The sequence below is a fragment of the Ammospiza nelsoni genome, chromosome 16 (assembly GCF_027579445.1).
Source record: "Ammospiza nelsoni isolate bAmmNel1 chromosome 16, bAmmNel1.pri, whole genome shotgun sequence".
Lineage (NCBI taxonomy): Eukaryota > Metazoa > Chordata > Aves > Passeriformes > Passerellidae > Ammospiza > Ammospiza nelsoni.
This window is the reverse complement of record NC_080648.1, coordinates 6,853,514-6,871,567: the sequence shown is the minus strand read 5'-3', so window position 1 is coordinate 6,871,567 and position 18,054 is coordinate 6,853,514. Positions and strand designations below refer to the sequence as shown.

Here is an 18,054-nt window from a genome sequence, read left to right as displayed (position 1 = left end):
CACATACGGCACTCAGTGCATGGCAGTCACTCTGTGTGTGACACTCAGTGGGTGGCAGTCACTCTGTGTGTGACACACAGCCCATGGCAGTCACTCTGAGTGTGACACACAGTGAGTGTCAGTCAATCTGGGTGTGACACTCAGTGCCTGGTGGTCACTGCGGGGTGGCTCCTTCAGCCGTGGCTGTGGTGGCAGCTCCGGGCCAGGTCCTGCAGCCCAGAGCCCGCTGTCCCTGCAGGATGGGATGTGCTCTCAGCCTGCCCAGGGAGCAGCTCCCCTTGTACCTGAACCTCACACTGAAATGGCAAGAGCACTCACATAAAATACAGGCTGAGAGGGAAAATGTGCCTGCAGTCTGGAATAATGCAGAGCTGTGGCAAGTAAAACTGGCACTTCAGCAAAGGATAACTTTTTTTTTAAGGTAGTCTGTATTTTTGCCTATTTCTTCTTAGAACCCCCAGGGGTTGACTGTGCAGACCAATGGTAGGATGAAGGCATTGAAAATAAAAGTTCTGCAGTAATTTGCTTTCTCCCTGGGCTGACCTTGCTCACAATGCTGATGGCAGAGGTGAACTTCTGCCTCTTCTCACCGAGGCTCCCAGCTGAGGTGGCTTAAACAGTTGACAGGGCAAATGATTGAGGCCACAGTGTCAGGAAAATGATCGAGGAGGGTAGGACTTGCTCAGTGTGCGAGGAGCAACGCAGCATTTCCCTGACAGAGGCACAGAAAGGGACCCAAGGCTGTCAATGGTGTCACTTGCTTGACCTTGCTTGACCTGCAGGTTCCTTAAGATGGAGTTGTGCTGAATATGATTACATTTTTCTCCACTTGTTGTCCTACAGTGTCCACAGACTGGCTGTACAGCGTGCACATCTTTGTGCAATAGTTACAGTGGCACTCTGTAGCACACCGTGTCTCTGTATCTATTGGATCATAAGTTGCTCTAAATTACTTTCTATCAAAAAAAGTCTTGTTCTCTGACACATCTTCTAATTAGACTAAAAATTTTGATCAACAGCATGTATTAAACATCCATTCCTCTTTAAGTTTCCTTCTGGGCACCTGCTGTAGTGCAGGTCACCTTTTACTATGCTTGGGTGCAAAGTTCTGCAAGATAATTTTATTTTTTTTTAATACTACAGGTTGTTGGATAGGTTTGCTGAATAAGCAATCAAGCTTGTCCTCCAGGGACCCCTACAGTAAATATATTACTTTTTAAATTCTGCATAAACTTTGCTGTAATGGCTGTTTTGAAGACTCGAAGTTCACTTTTCTGCAAATATCACTTGACTCATGAGCCATAAGAAAATAATAAATTAATTTTGTCCAGTAGAGGTAACTCAAAAACTCATGTCATTTTCACATATCCAGTGCAGTAAAATATTTCAACCAATTCATATAGTCCAGGTCTCATGGAAGATCATGGAAATATGGAATTTAAAGCAAAATATGTGGAGAAAGTATCAGTAGTTTAGAGAACCTCTTCTGAGCAAAGCATCAGCTAAATTATTTGTTCTGATTTATTTGCTTGGCTTGAAAACCTTCCATCATGTTACTTTTTCAGCTCTACAAATCTAATAATTTGACTTTTAGGAATATCAACTTATCTTCCTCATTACATCATAGCACTTTTACAAAATCCCCTGCCTGTTATACCAAGTAATTGTTTCTATCAGCATTATCCTCTCCCTTCATATCCATCATCTCTAGAACATATATTGCTTTGCCAGCTCTGTTTTACCCTGTCTGCATCATATTAATAATGGCACAGATGGAAGAGTTCTCTGAGGTCACTCAGTACAATCCATTTCCTGATGCAATGTTGGGCTTTTATATATTTTCCAATATATGTAGCCTGATGGTGAAGGAGTCAAGTGACTGGATTTTCACAATCTCATTCCAGCCTTAATGCAGTATATTTTTTTCATCTATATTTTTCCCCTTCTCCCTTCTTACATTTCTTGCAGTAGCTAAAAAGTGCTTCTTGACAGATAAGAAATTGCATAGGCTTATGAAATCTGTGGCACCGTGTCAAGCACATCATATTCTTAACAGCATTATTAATATGTTAACAGGTGGAAGCTTATTATTATTCAGTGCTTTAAGTGTAAAATATCTAATATTCTTTTCTATTTTTTTATTCACCTTTGTAGTTTCCAGTTAATTTGATTAACAGCTTTGGCTGATAACATCTTAAATTTTGTTTCACAGAGGCAAAATACAGTAGTTTGAAATTCTTTTGGTTTTGATTCCGCAGCAACACTCCCTTTAGCTTTTAGTATGCACAAAATCTAATTTGAATGTTTTTTTTTATCAGTGTAAAATAAGTCCTTAATCTTGATTGCCTAAAAGCACTGACAGAAAACAAGGAAATGAAAAAGGTGGGGAATGTCAAAGCAACCAAAGCAGAATTTTTTAGAATTACTGGCTCCAATTCTGAAAAGTAGCTTCCCATATCTTGTCAGCAGGCATTGCATCAAAATAAGAGATTTTAACAATTTACTGGCTGAAATAGCCACTTTGAGGCTTTTTACAGGCCAGCTGTTTAGAGTGGTGAAAATTGCCATAAGAGATGGAATAAAGCAGGAGGCAAACTGCTCTGTTCAGGCCAGCCTATGCATTTGCTCTCTATATCATCTCTCTCAATCTTCACCTCTGTTTGAGTGTTATACCGATTTTTCTACCCCAGCCACCTGATTTACACATAAAATATATAATGATTAAAAAATTATGATTTATAATGCTTCAAACCTATGAAAGGAAAAGGTCACAAGACTCAGAGCTGACCTCTTCAAACATAAAGAGACTTCTCTCCCTTTTGCAGAAGGGAACAGATTTGTTGACTTGATCCAGTGACCTGCTCACTTGGTTTTATGTCCTCTGTGCTGAGCTGCTCCTCAGCCACTGCATTGTCACCAGGGCAGGTGTCTGCACCAGCCCCACACTGCTCTGTTTGCTCAGGTGACACACCAAAAGTCTCACTGCTCTCTGCAATAGTCTCCCATTGCAGGCAGCAGCTCAGACACATCTGTGCTGTGTGTGTCAGCTCTGTATCCCCATTTTCTCTTTTTCTCACACGTGTGTTTGAGTTTTCCTTTTGAGTATCCTGTGGAAGCTCTAATTCTTTAACAAGTAGTTTAAATAATATTGGTTAAAATATACTTCATAAATTCAAGTATTCAGATAGGAGATACCAAATCCACAGGCATGTATATTTTTTTATAAGCAGTCTAATAGTGTCAAAAGTGAAAATAATTTGTGGTCTGGAAACTGTCATGTGATATTGGCCAAATGACTTTATTGGAACTATTCTGGCTGGTTTTTCTCTCATTCTTCATTTAAATAAGATCCATGGGAGAAAAATTTTCTACTACACAATATTTGCAGAATACCTTGTGGAATTGGCATTATTTTGTTGCCTTCTGGAATTTAAATTTCCTTTGCAAATATAGCTTAAGGATCCTATAGCTATTGCACGCAGAATCCCCTAGTAAAATTCCTTCTTAGCATGTCTTCCTAAATGCACATCTCAAATACACTGCAGAGAGCCAGTATTGATCCTCCCTACTTTGCACACATACAGGGTACCCCTGAAAATGCAGACCAAGACAAGCCAGAGATTTAGACTTGTTTTACAGTAGAAATTCTCCTCATGTTACCAATTCTGCCTGATGGGAATGTAAATAAAATTTTATTTTAGTAAGGCTTCTCTATGAGGAAATTGGCACAATGAAGTAGTGTATTTTCATTGTAAATGAAATCATGTTAACATGATTGGACTGCTATCTCTTTGTTTAGGAACTAGCAGAACCTCTGTCTCTAGAATCAACTGTTTTACCAACGTAAGTGTTGTACCTACAGCAGACATGATGATAGTTATACTAGGTGACATTTTTAGGGCTTATTATAATTTGCAGAAGACATCTATTCAAACTGTTTGAAATGTTAAGTATATGTTACAGTTCCATGAGCACTTAAAGGTAATATAATCCTGCCTCTGGAGAAAGCTTTTCTTTCCCTTCCATCCGTTTGAGCAGACTGTGAAATGAACCAGATGAGATGCTGGTATGGCTTAAACTGGAATTATTCCCTGCTCCCCAGTTTGGTTGAACTCCATCAATTCCCTGTGTGGGTCATTTCAGAATGCCTTGAAGACTTGCACGAGGGAGAGGGCAAAGAGGGGAGATGATGTGGAGTTGCTGAGCATGAAAGGGGCATCTTTTGAATCAGTAAAATTTCTGCCAGGTTAAACTACTTGCAATACTTCATGTTACCTCTGTTATGCTCATATAATGTTCAAGGAATGAAGTGGGGCACGGGGTTATGTTTAGGAATCCTCCAGCTGTCTTGTTAATGCATCTCAAGTTTCATATTGGCCAAAAGTTTTCAATGATCTTTCAGTTGTTTGCATCTCTTTTTGTATATTTGTGAGACATTGTCCTGTCACTCTTATTTATGTCACAAACACTTTATTACTGTTCTGCCAACAAGCAAAACAGGTGATTGTTGTCAAATTTTTAAAATGAACTCTGCATATTTTAATAATTAATTGAGCACTACCATTAATTAGGCTTTTTGCTTTTTTTTTTAAGAAACAAATTTTCTATCGGACTGGGTCTGCTTTTCTGTGAAGTTCTAACACTGATTACATATCCTAATCATTCAAAAGAGCTGGCTTCCTGGACTTTTGTGTTTGCCCTTCATTTGGTGGAAACAGAAATTTCGACTTTCTTTTTATTCTTGTGGTTACTTTCTAGGGACAAAAAGTGTTCCTGCTAATCCTTTTGTGTGGAAACACTAGCAGGACAATAAAATCAGTTGTTGATACTGAGATGCTATTTTATACCCTGTAGGAACTCTGTAACTACCAAAAATATCAGATTCTATATTAAGACCAATTCAAATCTTGTGTCTTCTGATACTGAAGATAAATTGAGGGTGGATAAAGGAAGGAATGGGACCATAGTTATGCGCTGTGTAGCACAGGTTGCATGTTTGACACATCAGGGCACAACATGCTTATCTGGGGTCTGAAATGTGTCCTTGCCCGTGTGTTACAGTGAGAGTGGCCCAACGTATTCAATGTATGTCTGTGAAAAGGAGAAAGGAGTACAAGGTTATTAAATAAATAAAAGTCCAGGTGTTCTGTCCTCCAGCATGATAGCTGCCACTTTGTGTTCTCTTTCAACAGCACTTTCTATTGATATTTTGCAATATTTCTGAAGGGTGCTATAGCTATTTTGAGGTTGAAATATTTGGGTCTGAGTGTACTTTTGATGCATGGCTGCATCTAATATTATCCAACTGCATTGTTGCCTTAGGTTGCCTTGGCTATGATCAGCAATGAATGGGGCTTCAATCTCAAATTACATAGTGGGGAGAGAGGGAGGGAATTCAAGTTTATAAAAAAGACAAAGCCCCCTAATGTGCTTAGGGGATAGAGAAAAGGAGATTTGGAGGAAAATCATGGGGATAGGTTTGGTAGCTGGGCTGCAGAGCCTTGGCATGGAGAGGGTTGCCATGGCTACTGGCACTCCACAAGCCAGGTGTTGGAATTGGGAAGGAAAATGTAGCTGCTGCTTTCAAAGTTATGACACTTGCTATGCTTCTGCTCTTTCTTTTAAAGGTTGTTAACTGTCATTTTTCACCCAAAATTGGCTCTTTTGGTGAGGTTTTGTGTGGAATTTAGATACTCCCATGCTGTCTGTGTGAATTCCTAATTTGATGTATCTGGCTTTTTGCTTTGGGTTTTTCTTGGAAGGATTAGAAGATGAGAGGAGAGTGAAAGAAGAGAGAGATTTTATTGCAGGGCTTATCTTTTTCTTTCCTGTGTTTTGTTTCTGAAACAGTATATGTGGTGATTGTTTTTATTTAAAGATTAAAAATCCCACTGTTCAATCCAAATTAGTAAAACACAGGCTTATATTTTGATATCCAATATACTGAATTAAATATTAATTATTATTTTGAGCCAGAAATTCTAAATAAATGATTTTTATAGAATGTCTGACATCCCACTCTGTATCAATGCTTATCTAAATACTAGGTCAGCTTCTGATGGCTCTACCAGATAGCTTCAAGATTAATATAATACCCTACATTGAGTGTGATGCTGACTGAAAACCTTTCAAGCATTCCACATTGTGAAATAAGTAATTTCTTGCAATTACCCTGGAAGTGGCAGTTTTATTCACAAACAGATTTTTTCTAAAGTTCAGTGAAAGATGTATATAAAAACAATTGTGATTCTTGCAGTTGAAGCATGATCTACAGTGGCGTTACACATGAATGCTTAGTGATTATTTGAGTGACATGCTTTATTTAAAGAATATAATGCCCTTTCTCAAATGCAAAGTATTGAAATCCTTGCTCATAGTGAGAGAACGAGAAGGGAAATAATCTTGCAGTTAATAAGTGAAAATGTGACTGCTAAGTGCAGCAAATGGAGCTGATGATTTGTTTTGTGTCAGTTCCATTTGGTTCTAATACAATTATTGCTGAGAACTACTTTCTTGATGAATATTGTGAAATATTTAGAAAGGAATGAAAAAAAAGATTTTGTAAAAAATTGTGCTCGAACCTTAACATGTGTATAACCTAGGTGTGGCATATATAGGTGAGTTCACACATATATAAATTAAAAGATTTTATGTCTTTGTACAACATTTTAGAATCCAGAATAGTTAAAACAGTCCATGTATTCTACCTTTGTGCCTAGTTAGATTATCTGTAGTAGTGTTCCAGAGGCCTGGAAATATTCCTTCAGAGGTATGTTCTGCTCTCCTCCAGTTAGCATTGTTCAGGAAAATACCATGCAGATCTCAGGAATCCTCAGGAATTTTTGCCCAGGGCCTGAATACAACAACTCTGCAGTCAAAAACTCAGTAAATGCATGACAGACTTTGAAGTTTTGTGTGTCATAGCAATGATTATATGATAGTAATTATGATAGTAATTCTAATTTTTAATCCATGTTCAATGAATCTAAAAAGCCAGATTGTTTCAAGGTACTTGTGGTGTTTTTGGAATAAAAAAAAAATCCCCAAAACACTGTAGAAATGATTGTATAATCTAGTCTTGTAATTGTGATTTCAACAACTTATAATTGGGTTTGCACGTAATTTTCATTACAAAATTCCTTAGTACAATAAAGCAATAAACTGGTAGGTATAGTGGCAGTGCAGGTCTTAAAAACAAATCAAAAGCCCAAACAAACCTGTAAGGCAGGATTTGGAACTGTGCTGAGCCTTTTGTGTGTTTGTACATGCATAGCTAAAGAACTTCTTAGGGTTCAATGAGATTTCTAACAGGGTCAGATCACTGCTTTATCTTCAGGCAATCGTTGCTTTAAAATGCATCTCCTGTATTGTTTTCTCTCTGTGATGTCAAGAGAAAATAATCATTGTGGTAACATCAGCTAAGCAGTGCTCCTGCAATGGCACTGGAGTCCAGCAGAGGATTTACCCAGGGCACTTGAGCAGCAGGAGCTGGGCAGGCTCCATCTCTTCAGAACGCATGCGAGTCAAAGTCATTGCTCAGGCAACTGAAAGATTAAATAATAACATTCATTTTCTTTATTGAGAGTGTCTTTCTGTGCATGTTGGGCCTGAGATTTTTGTCAATGTACCTATATCCTGGGTAGTGTAGTAGTGACTGAACCTTAAATCCCTTGCAAGGCCCAGCATATGCTACAGTTTGTTTTTTCTCTACAAAGTTCTTTGTGGATATATCCACAACAAAAGAATTGTTCCACATCAGAATTATCCTCATAAATATCTTGCTGGCTTTTGTCAGGCAATGCTTTCATCCTCTCTTATCTTTTTATTGATACTTTTCAGAATACCCTCTTTCTCTCTTAACCACACAAAACTCTAGAAATTACTCAAAAACCCCTGTCCTGAACAAGGGTTTTATATTCCTCCTTTGTCATATCTTGAAGTGCTAAGGCAGTGTACAGAAATTCTTTTAGATTTATATTCATTGATACTGTGGAAGTGTGGCTGTGTACGTCAAGGGTTCTGTGAGGAGAGGTGTGAATGGGCAAGAGCAGGTGGGAAGCTCTCACCTCTCCAGGCATCAGGACACAGCACAGGCTCCTCCTTTGCTCTTGGCTTCTCCTGCATGTACCCAGAAGGGGAGGGACTCTTGCTAAAATATCTCTTTTGTAATCCTCATCTCATCTTGCCCTTTGTGTTACAATTTTCTTGCTGATCCTGTTTCAGAGACTTCTGAAATGCTTTTGCTTCTTTCAATCCTGCATTGATTTCTTTATGTTGGTGAATTGCTTTTGTGGAAGTGTGGCTGTCTACAACAAGATGGGAGAGGGTTGAATCAATTACAAGTAAAGCATGAACCAACCCATAACTAAAAATGATTCCTAATTTTGCTGGAATCCTGTGTAATAGGAGCACCCATGATTGCCTGTGTTGCGTAAAAATAATTCTATGAGCAGACACCAAGGTTAATTTTAACTCAAGCCACAATGACCAAAGAATGCATGAAACAAGCAATGTTAGAGTATAACCAAACAGCATTGGTTCAATTAAAATAACAATAAAATAACAAACATTTATTTTTCTTTGTCAACTTAAATTGCATTTAGATGCAAACTAGCTCACCAATACCAATGAGTTTGAGTTACAAATTGCACTTTTAGTGTACCTGTGAAAAATTAGTTTCTCTGATTTTGGCAAAACTGCCTGAATATTTGTGACTTTACCCTTCTTGCTTTTCTGAATTTTTTTAGTCAGCTTGTCACTTCTACCTCATGCATGTTTTGTTGCCATGGGTTGGACAGATTTTGTCCTAGTGGTGCACACAAGTTTTCCCAAAAGTTTTTCTTGTTTGCAACTGCAGTTCATCAGGCCTGTGTACAAGCATATAAACAGTATTTCATCTTATGTATTTTCAATTCTGTTTGTGATTTCATGTAAATACTCAAGTTCCCTAATTTGCTTCATGTGGTGTTTTCAATAATTTAACAATTAGGATGTATGTAAATTAATTTTATCTTGTGAGTTAGTAAGTAGAGTTCTAAGGACTGAGTGGGATCTCTGAAATCTTTCTGAATTAATCCTTGCCTCTTCTGATATGCTTAAATAGATTGTTACACAATCATGCAACATATATTCTCTATAAAGACAATTTTGTACAATGATTAATTAATTATGGGTTGTTCAGCCAAAGGCTTACCTCATCTCAGTTAACTCTAATGCACTGAAGTTAGATCTGTGCACAGTTTTAAGTAGTTAATTTGTGGTCAGGGCAAAGACTGAGGGCTTTATGAAATTTGGCATCATTCAGATTCTGTGGTTATTAAAAGCATATACCTGTAATAATTTCTGACATTTTATCAGTTTTTGAAAAAGTTGGAAAAAATTTAATCAAGGAGATCTCAAGCCCCTCCTAAAATGTAAACATCCTTTGATTCACTTTTTTGGATCAAAGCAACAGCTCCTTAGAACACAGAATCATATGACAGCTAGCCAAGACCTTCCGGCATGATATAATTAAATTATCAGTCTGTTTAATCATTGCTATATATCCTCTGCTAGAATCAAAATATAGCTAGGATTCAATTTAAAAACCTGTTCTTAATTTGCCATATCTTGCTATTTGATATTTTCCTCTCCTTTTAAGGCACTGCTGAAGTGATTTACTATAGGTGTCTGTTTTCTTATCGAGGTTAGAGATTATGTTGGGGAAACCTGGAATTTATTATTCAAATTGTAATTTGTTGCTTGCAGCAGATTAATCTTTCCCAGGTTATAGAAATACAAATCTGCTTTGTGCAGTGCAACAGTGAAATTGCCAACATCTGGTAAGAAGCTCTGAGGGAGTTATCTCCATTTTCCTCAGATCCTTATAGGGGTCTCTCCAATTCCTCTTCACTGACTTTCTTATTTATTGCTGTATCCTCCTTCAAGACTAGGGCAGTATCATAGTACATTTTAAATTTATTACATCCAAATGGTTTTGCCCTCTTTGAAAATGTGATTTCTATGTTAGTTCCTGAGTGTGTTGGAGAGAACAGGCTATCTCACCTAGCTTTAATATGAACATCTGCTCATATTTTATCCTGTGGTCGTCCTGTTTTCCAAGTGCTTACATGGAGGATAAAGAAATTTCTTACATTTGTCACAGAGGTTGAAAAGCTTTCAACAGAATGGGTCTCCTATTCCTTACAAAAGCCTTTGGGATAAGTTAATTACAGCAATTCAGCATAAGGTGTTACTGCAACACATACAGCACATAAATGACATAACTCGTGTAGGTCACACAACCTTTTACCTGTCCTTGCATGCCAGCAAAATGCTGAGAGCAAGGGCTCCAGCCTGCGGCCCTGAAGAAGGTTTTATGCTTTGTAGCCTCCCCAGGTCCGTGTTTTATGAGCAGTCAGGTTTCTCTGTGTACCCAGAGCAGCGTGGCTGTGCTGCTCTCCCTGCGCCAGTCTCAGAGTGTGCCCCCAGTCCTGCAGTGTGGCTGCATTCCTCTGCACACAGGAAAACAAGGCACAACTTCCCAAGGAAATTTTCTGGGAATCGCAGTGACAACCTCGGAGAAAGAGGAAACGGTTCTTCTCTCATTTGCTGTGCCTGTGTTTGCGCCAAAGCAGAAGGCAATATGGAGATTGTTCACCCAGAGTGATGGTGTTCGGTTTCCTTGGCCTATCAGGGCCAAGACTGTTGGTCAGGATATAGTCACAAGATTCTGTTCAGTGAGTTGAGTGCTTGTGCAGATTCAGTTTAGATGTAATATAGTATAATAAAGTAATTAATTCACCTTCTGATATTAATGGAGTCCTCCTCATCATTTCTCCCTTTGTCAGGGGTCCCCTTGAACCCTATATCACTGTGCTGGGATGGCTGTCCCAGGCCCTGCTCATATTAGCAATGCTGAGCTTCATGGGTCCTCAGAGGAGTCATTCTGGCTCTGGCTGAACTCTGAGTTGGTTCAAAACCAGCTGAAAGATGCCTGGATTTCAGCCTGGGTTGGGAAGCACCTCTGAGCATGTTGGAGGATGTATGCATTGGCATCTGTTGTACAAACTGCATGGATAATTTTTTTTTTCTTCTGGGAATGTTTAACTCTTAGATGTAAATTATGGAGGAAAGAATGGCACAGTTTCAGTTCATCTTGCAAACCTGACTTTCTGTTAGGATTCTTGGTGATTAACAGTATGAAAAGGAATGATATTTGACATATGGGCCACCAGCTGCTTTAGTCAAAGAATGATCCGTGTGAACTAGTCAGGAGCCTTTGGTGAAACACACTGATGTATCTGGTACTCTTAGTAATAGATACAAGAGGGTTTAATTATCAGAACTTTGCTTTTACAAGCAGTGTTTTCCTTCTTGAGTGATTTACATCTGAATCTGCATGGGTCCAAGCACTGAAGGATATTTTTGTTTTACAATGAAGCTGTATGTTTGCCTCCAGTATTCTCTCAGATATGAAGATGATGCTAGTGAACAGAAGCAGCCATCCTCTAGACTAGAAAATATTTCTCTTGGGTGTTATGATTTCCTGAACTTCCCAGAAAATCACCTGCTGTAATCAGTGCAGACACCAAAGCCCTGCCTGTGTGCGGTTTTCAGTGTGTGGTGCAGCCAGTCCTGAGCACAATGAGAACTTCTCTGAGTGTCAGGGTACAAGGACAGGACAGGTTTGCAGCCATGATGAATATGCAGAGGCAGAAGGCTCATCAGGGCATGCTTAGATGTCTGAATCTGGAGTTAGATGCTGTGTAACAAGTAAAACTTGCAAGAAAACCTGCAAGATTTTGAAGGAGTTCAATTTTTTTAATAAGCTGAGATACCTTATTTATGAATGTTTAGATTTTTTGTCATTATGAGAGAGGCTCCGTGTCATGTTTCCAGACAAATTGAGATTTTTTTCCAAGAAATAGTGGCTTAAGAAGAGTGATTATTATGCATGGTAGGTATAAATGAATTATTTATCAAACATGTTTCTGTTCTCAGTAAAACTACTGTTGATCTGCTTTTCTAAGTGTTGTATTGTAGTAGTCATTTGCACACAAAGCTAGTCTTTACTTTAGTAAATGTTTATCTATCACCATTCGTATGAAAAACGAAAGATTACCAACAGAATTGATCATGCTGTTTTGATAATGTGCTTATATTTTTTTAATAAAAAACTCTATTTGTCAAAAAAAAAAAAAGTTCTAGAACCAAAGAAATAAAATCAGGTGTGGAAATGGAGCTGTTAAAAAAAAAATCAAAGAAATTGTCCCAGGTGGGTAGCAGCAGTTGCTTTTGGATCATCCAGATTGCACTGAAGAATCCTGTTCAGTTTTTGCCTTCTCCTGGGTGGAAACCTTTCTGCCTCCCCTATTGGAACATTTTCATTCTTTATGAAAAATTACTAAGAAATCCTTGATGCTGGGACTGTCATCCCAACTGATTTCCCTGCTCACTGTTAGCTGTTCAGAGGCACAAAGTGCTGTTGTCAGAAATTTTGAAAGGCTTCAGTTTGTCTTTGCTTGGAATGAAAATAAGTTTTTGCTGCCACATTCGTGATGAAATATTTTGAAGGCATCAAAACAGTAGTTAGTGAACAATCACACCATTTCATAAAGCTTACGTAGACAAATAATTCTTAGAGTACACCACTAAAGCAGCATTTTAATCCTGGAACAATACATTAGAATTTCAGCTTTTTAGGGAATGATGGAATCACACTCATTGAGGTTGGAAAAGAACTCTCAGATCATCAAGTCCAACCACTAATGCAGCACTGCCAGAATTGCCTGGTGTGTCAATCTCAGTCTTTTTATATGGAAGTAATTCAAGCTATGCCATAGGCATAAAGGAGAGGACTGAAGGCAATAGAAGGTATTGGACAAATTGTGTTTCATGTATAAGAATTTCTCTAGAATGGATAATTGAAAATGGGTTTCCTATCCTCAAGTTAGCTTAGGCAAGGGGTTTGCTGTTTTTGGCTGATGGTGCATGGCTGTCCTGGTGGATTTGTGCCAGGATTAGTTTTGCTGTATTTCTTGGCAGATCAGATGAGAATGAAAGGAAACGTGTAGGAAGGGCAATAAGTGAGTCTTGTTGTGAAACATCAAAAACACTCAAGCACATTATTCAAATTAACCGTCATGTAGAAATCAATCCTCACTCTGCCTTGCTTTTTCACTGAATTTTGGAGTCTGACGAACAAAATACGGTTCTGTAGGGGTAAAAAGACAAAAGCATGGGTTTTGTTCCTTAGGATTTGTGCATTCTGAGTGGATACTACTGTATGTAACCAAGTAAGGTGCAATTTAATCCTCTAGAGATAGCAGAGACCAAGACTGAGCTATGAATGTTAAGTCAAGGGAAAAAGGTTCCTAGTGAAGCTTTGGTTTTAGTGTAATCAATAAAATTCATCATGATCATAGGGGTTGCACAGACCTTCTAGGAATGAATGAATATAAACCTTTAGGTCTACAAAGAAAAAAATTAAACCTATCACTATTCTCTGGATAATTCTAAATTTCAGAGACAAATGTGATCTTAGTGCTCTCAGCTCATTCACTTCCCCACAGATGAGTGCCACTGGTGCTATTTGAAGGCACTGCCTGTGTTAAGGCAAGAAGAAAACTCTGCTTTTGAGGAGGAAAGGAGAGGGTGTTCCATCACCCCTGTCCCATCTGTCCCTCAGGGGACAGGGGCTCTCTCGGAAGCCTGAGGTTGGGCAGGAGATGGCTGCTGAGGGGGTCAGAGCCCAGCACCCAGAGGTAGAAGACTCTCACATGTGGGCATGGCTTTAACAGAAGGAATTAAAGCTAACCTTTGCCTTACAAAAAAGTGAGTAGCTCAAAGGTCAGAACATAGTGCTAGAGATCTGCCTGCATTTCAATTCAAGGTGTTACCTGGTGCCTTAAAGGATAAAAGCTACCAGAAAAACATTTACAGCTACACTAATTGACCCCTGCTGCAATTTGTAATTCTGCTAAACAGCAATGTGGAAAAAAAAAAAAAAAAACAAAAAAAAAACAAAAAAAAAACAACAAAAAACAACTTCCCACATTCGAGAAAACTGTCAGCTGCTAAACATACATGAAGGGATTGTTTAGCCAGGCTTCTTCACAAGCTGTCAGGCTGTAATAGGGAATTTAGCAAAGGCAGATAACCCTTCCTCTGGAAAGTTGATTTTGACTATGAACTTTAATAAAACAATTTGCCTCCTGGGCATTTTTGGATTGTGCAAAATCTCTTTTCAGGTAAAGCACTTACTTGATATGCACAGACACATGCAGTGATCTCTGAGATGGAATGAGTTAACTGCACACAGGGACACAGTTTTTAAAGCACAGCATGATGTCGTTATTTTCCTATGCAACCACAGTAATAAAACCAGACATTATGGGAAGAATATCTTTGTTGCTGTGAGTTGTAAAGAAAAATGTAAGGAGTTACTTCAGTGAGGGATTGGTTGAGAAGGAGCAATGGGTTTCTGAGCCTGTACATGTCATGCGAGGGGGAATGAGGTGCAATCAAGCGCTGTGATCTGTGAACCAGGCAGGACAAGGAATGAGCATGAAAGAGCTTTTTTTTGCCTTGCAGCATGGTGCTCCAGTTGTGATGTAAATGGTGATTTGTAAAGCTGCGGCAGGAAGTGACAAATGGCAGCGCTGTGCTTGTCAAGGGCTTCGTTAGCACGGCCCCCGTGTGTCAGCTGCAGGAGAGGGATCAGAGCTCCCTCTTCTAACAGGGGACACTTCCAAGAACTGCCAGCTCATTCCCCATAGCTGCAAGAAGACAATTAGACTAAACTGAGGACATTGTTGGGAAGTTTAAAAAGTTGACATTATGCACTGTTAAAAAAAATTCAAGAGAAATTCGACGCCAGTTGAAACCTGAAACCAGCACCATGATTTGGAGAGCGCAAAACAGTCCTAGGTGGGCATTCAAAGAATAATGAAGGTTTTAGTATCCCTAGGGAGTAAAATAACATGAGGTGTCTGCATGTCAGCAACTTGCCTGCAATCTTTTCCCTAAAAGAATATTGGCTTTTGGCATCATCTTCACATCAAGAAGCATTTTTCCCTGTTGTAAAAATAATTAGCGTGAATCACGTGTACGTGGAAATATATCACAAGAGAATGAACTGCAAGTGAAAATTAGTGAGGGTAAAAAGAAAACTTACACAACTGAAAAGAAGATTTATTGCCAAGAAAGTTTGCACATCCAGAAAAAGACAGCAGTCATGAGTATTTTAGAATGTTGCATAGCTAAACCCTGGGTGAGTTCTGATGCTGTGTGGATTGAGGTGCTCTGGAATGAGGCTGCACCTTCTGTCCCCTCTGGGTGGGAATGTCTGAAGTACAGATGTGCACAGTGCCAGATGTTGCTCCTGGAGGGAGGAAGGTGAGGACACTGTCTGTTGCACACATGAAGTGGTGAATGTAATTTGGAGTTGTTAGTGGTTATGGAAGAAGGCTTTGTGGTCGGTCTTTTGTCCCTGCACAGCATTTCTGCAGTCTTTGTTAAAATGAAATTTCTTTCCCCTGTGTAGCTCTGTAAATGTGAAAACACCAAGAGAGTTCAAGTAATTTTCTAAACTAGTACAGGCTGAAATAAGAAGCTTTGCTTTTGCCAGACAGGAGCACCTAATAACACTGAAGAAACTATTTTCACCAAGGGTCAAAAATGATAATGAACTTTTTCTCCCACTATCTCTGGAAATATTATAACTTAACACAGATGCAATGCCTGGACATCTTCCCAGAAAGGCTCAAGTAAAATTATTTATTGCCAATAAAAACAACATAGTGATATTTCCCTGCTGCTGTTAAATTTAGGATTGATAGGGTGAATAAAGTCAGAGCAATAGAAACTTCCTCTGCCAAGATGCAAACTGAAGGAAGAGTTAATTCCAAACCAGACCAAATATTTAATGGTCTAAGAAAATGATTTAACTATTATAATACACAACAATTTGGAACAGGACAACTTAAATATTCACTTTCAGGAGTCTGCTTTGGAAGGGAGACTCTACCACCTTTAAGTGTAGCATAAATCCATTAAAGGATTTTTACACCACCAAGTGCATCTTAAAAGGAAAACTGGTTCTTTGCTGGACTCAGTTCCAAGAGCTCAATGTATGGCAACAGTAATAAAAAAACAGATGTTGGAATCATAAAAAATACTCTTTCATTCAATCTGTACCATTTGTGCTATGGATCTTTCTTTGTTTTTCTTAGGTTTTTACCCTTTTCTTATTTATTACTTCTAGCCAACTTTCCTTCACCTTTTCCCTAAATGTAAAGGATTTCTCTTGATAGTAGAGAGCTTCTGCAATAGTTACACTGGAATGCTTGATGGTTTATGCAGCTTCACAGCTGTGAGGAAGGTAGGCACATATTGTAATTTTATCTTGCTGTGTCAATAGGTTGAGGAATATAAAATATTAATATATATTCTGAGAGGTTCTTCATTTTTTCTCATTATTTGATACACTTGTGCAAATGCCTACAAATGTCTGGGAATTGGTATTCATTCCTCCACAGACATGCATTAAAACTTCTGAAATCAGTGCTTCCTCTTTCAAGGAAATAAGCACTTCTTATCATCACCTTTTGAGGGGTATACACAGAGATGTGTTTTCTTATTCTGATGTTTATTTTGAAACTGATGAATACTTGCAATTTACTCTAAATATTTATGGAAAACAAAAAGAGTTCAAGGAATTAGAACAAAACAAAGCTTGCTTATATTTCCCACTTTTTCCTCTACTATTTAAGATTTGTTTTTGAAGTGTGTCTTTGAGATGTCCAGACAGAAGAATCTTTGTGAAACTGCCAGTCAGCTTAATGTCTGGAGTCACCAGCTATCCAGTTTAGAACCACAAAGGTTTCCTGACTCAGTTCTGAGTGCACTACAGGTGACAGCATCAGGCCTGACATGCACACTCATAAAGATGAAGTGGTTTGTTCCTTATTACTCTTTCATTACTGCAAGATACATTTTCTAATAGCTGGTTGTTAGAAGAAATTTTCTCACTGAATTACCTTAATTTTAGAACAGCATTTAACAATAGCTTTGAATGGACATTACAAATTAGTGCCAACACCCCATTTGGCTCACAGTGAGCAGCACAGTGAAACTTTCATGAGGTTGTGCTAGCTCTGCCTTGGGTTTTCCTTTCAAAAGGACTCAGTGCAGGAGCACCTCTGTGGCTGCATTTTAGAGGATTTCTGATGCATAAGAGCAGAGCTAAAACTGACTTTTCAGGAAAGAACAGATTCACTTAAACTCAATTCTGTTCTTTGCAAAAGCTCAAAGAGCACAATCTGGAGTCTGTTTCAGTTGCTCAGGAGCTCTGCTGCTTTCTGCTAAGCCCTTCCTCAAATCCAAATCCACTGATATTCATCCCCCTCACCCCCCACCTTGTTTTCCAAAATCATGTTGAAAGTTTGTGATTCCTCCTTTAACTTAAACTTCCATTGTAGCACCACCTAAGATGAACTGAGGAAGCACATTCCTACCTGTTACACTGGTTTAACAGCTTGTCTTGCCTGAATTGCTATTGATTTTAAAGCAGGATGTGGGTTGCTATAGCAATCCTGTACTTGAACATTCAAAGGAGAATACCACAAAACCCATCACTTTATAAATTCTACAAACTTAAGTTCTCAGGCTAAAACTTTCAAATATATGTTTTACATTGCATTTCTGGCGATGATTCATTACAGTTGTTAAGTTAATGAAGTTGTGAAATTAGGGAGTTGGGCATTTTGTGCATGTGTCTGACCCAAGATGCTTTCTCCCTGACCAGATTGCTCATAACAAAGAGAAAAAGGATCAATTTCATGCATGTAGTCTCAGGGCAAGCTTGTCACTCGTGGAATAACAATCTGAAATGGGTGACAGTGCTCACACCAGCTGCTTGACATCCAGGCAGGTGCAGGAGCCTTAGGAAATGTCAGATTTCCATCAGAGGCAGCTTCAGAGAGCACAAGTGGCTCCAAAGCTTTTAGGCACAGCCATCACCCCGGGCCATGGCTGACACCCCAGGCCACGTCAGCCAGTGCTTGAAACCAT

General features: G+C 38.8%; 1 long non-coding RNA gene across 1 annotated transcript in view; it reads left to right on the top strand.

The window, feature by feature from the left end:
• Positions 1–16,172, top strand: part of LOC132080513 (uncharacterized) — a 50,190-nt gene extending 34,018 nt beyond the window's left edge. Inside the window, exon 3 of the long non-coding RNA XR_009419572.1 lies at positions 14,575–16,172. This is a non-coding gene — a long non-coding RNA (uncharacterized LOC132080513). The remainder of the gene's footprint in view (positions 1–14,574) is intronic.
• The last annotated feature ends 1,882 nt before the right edge of the window (positions 16,173–18,054 follow it).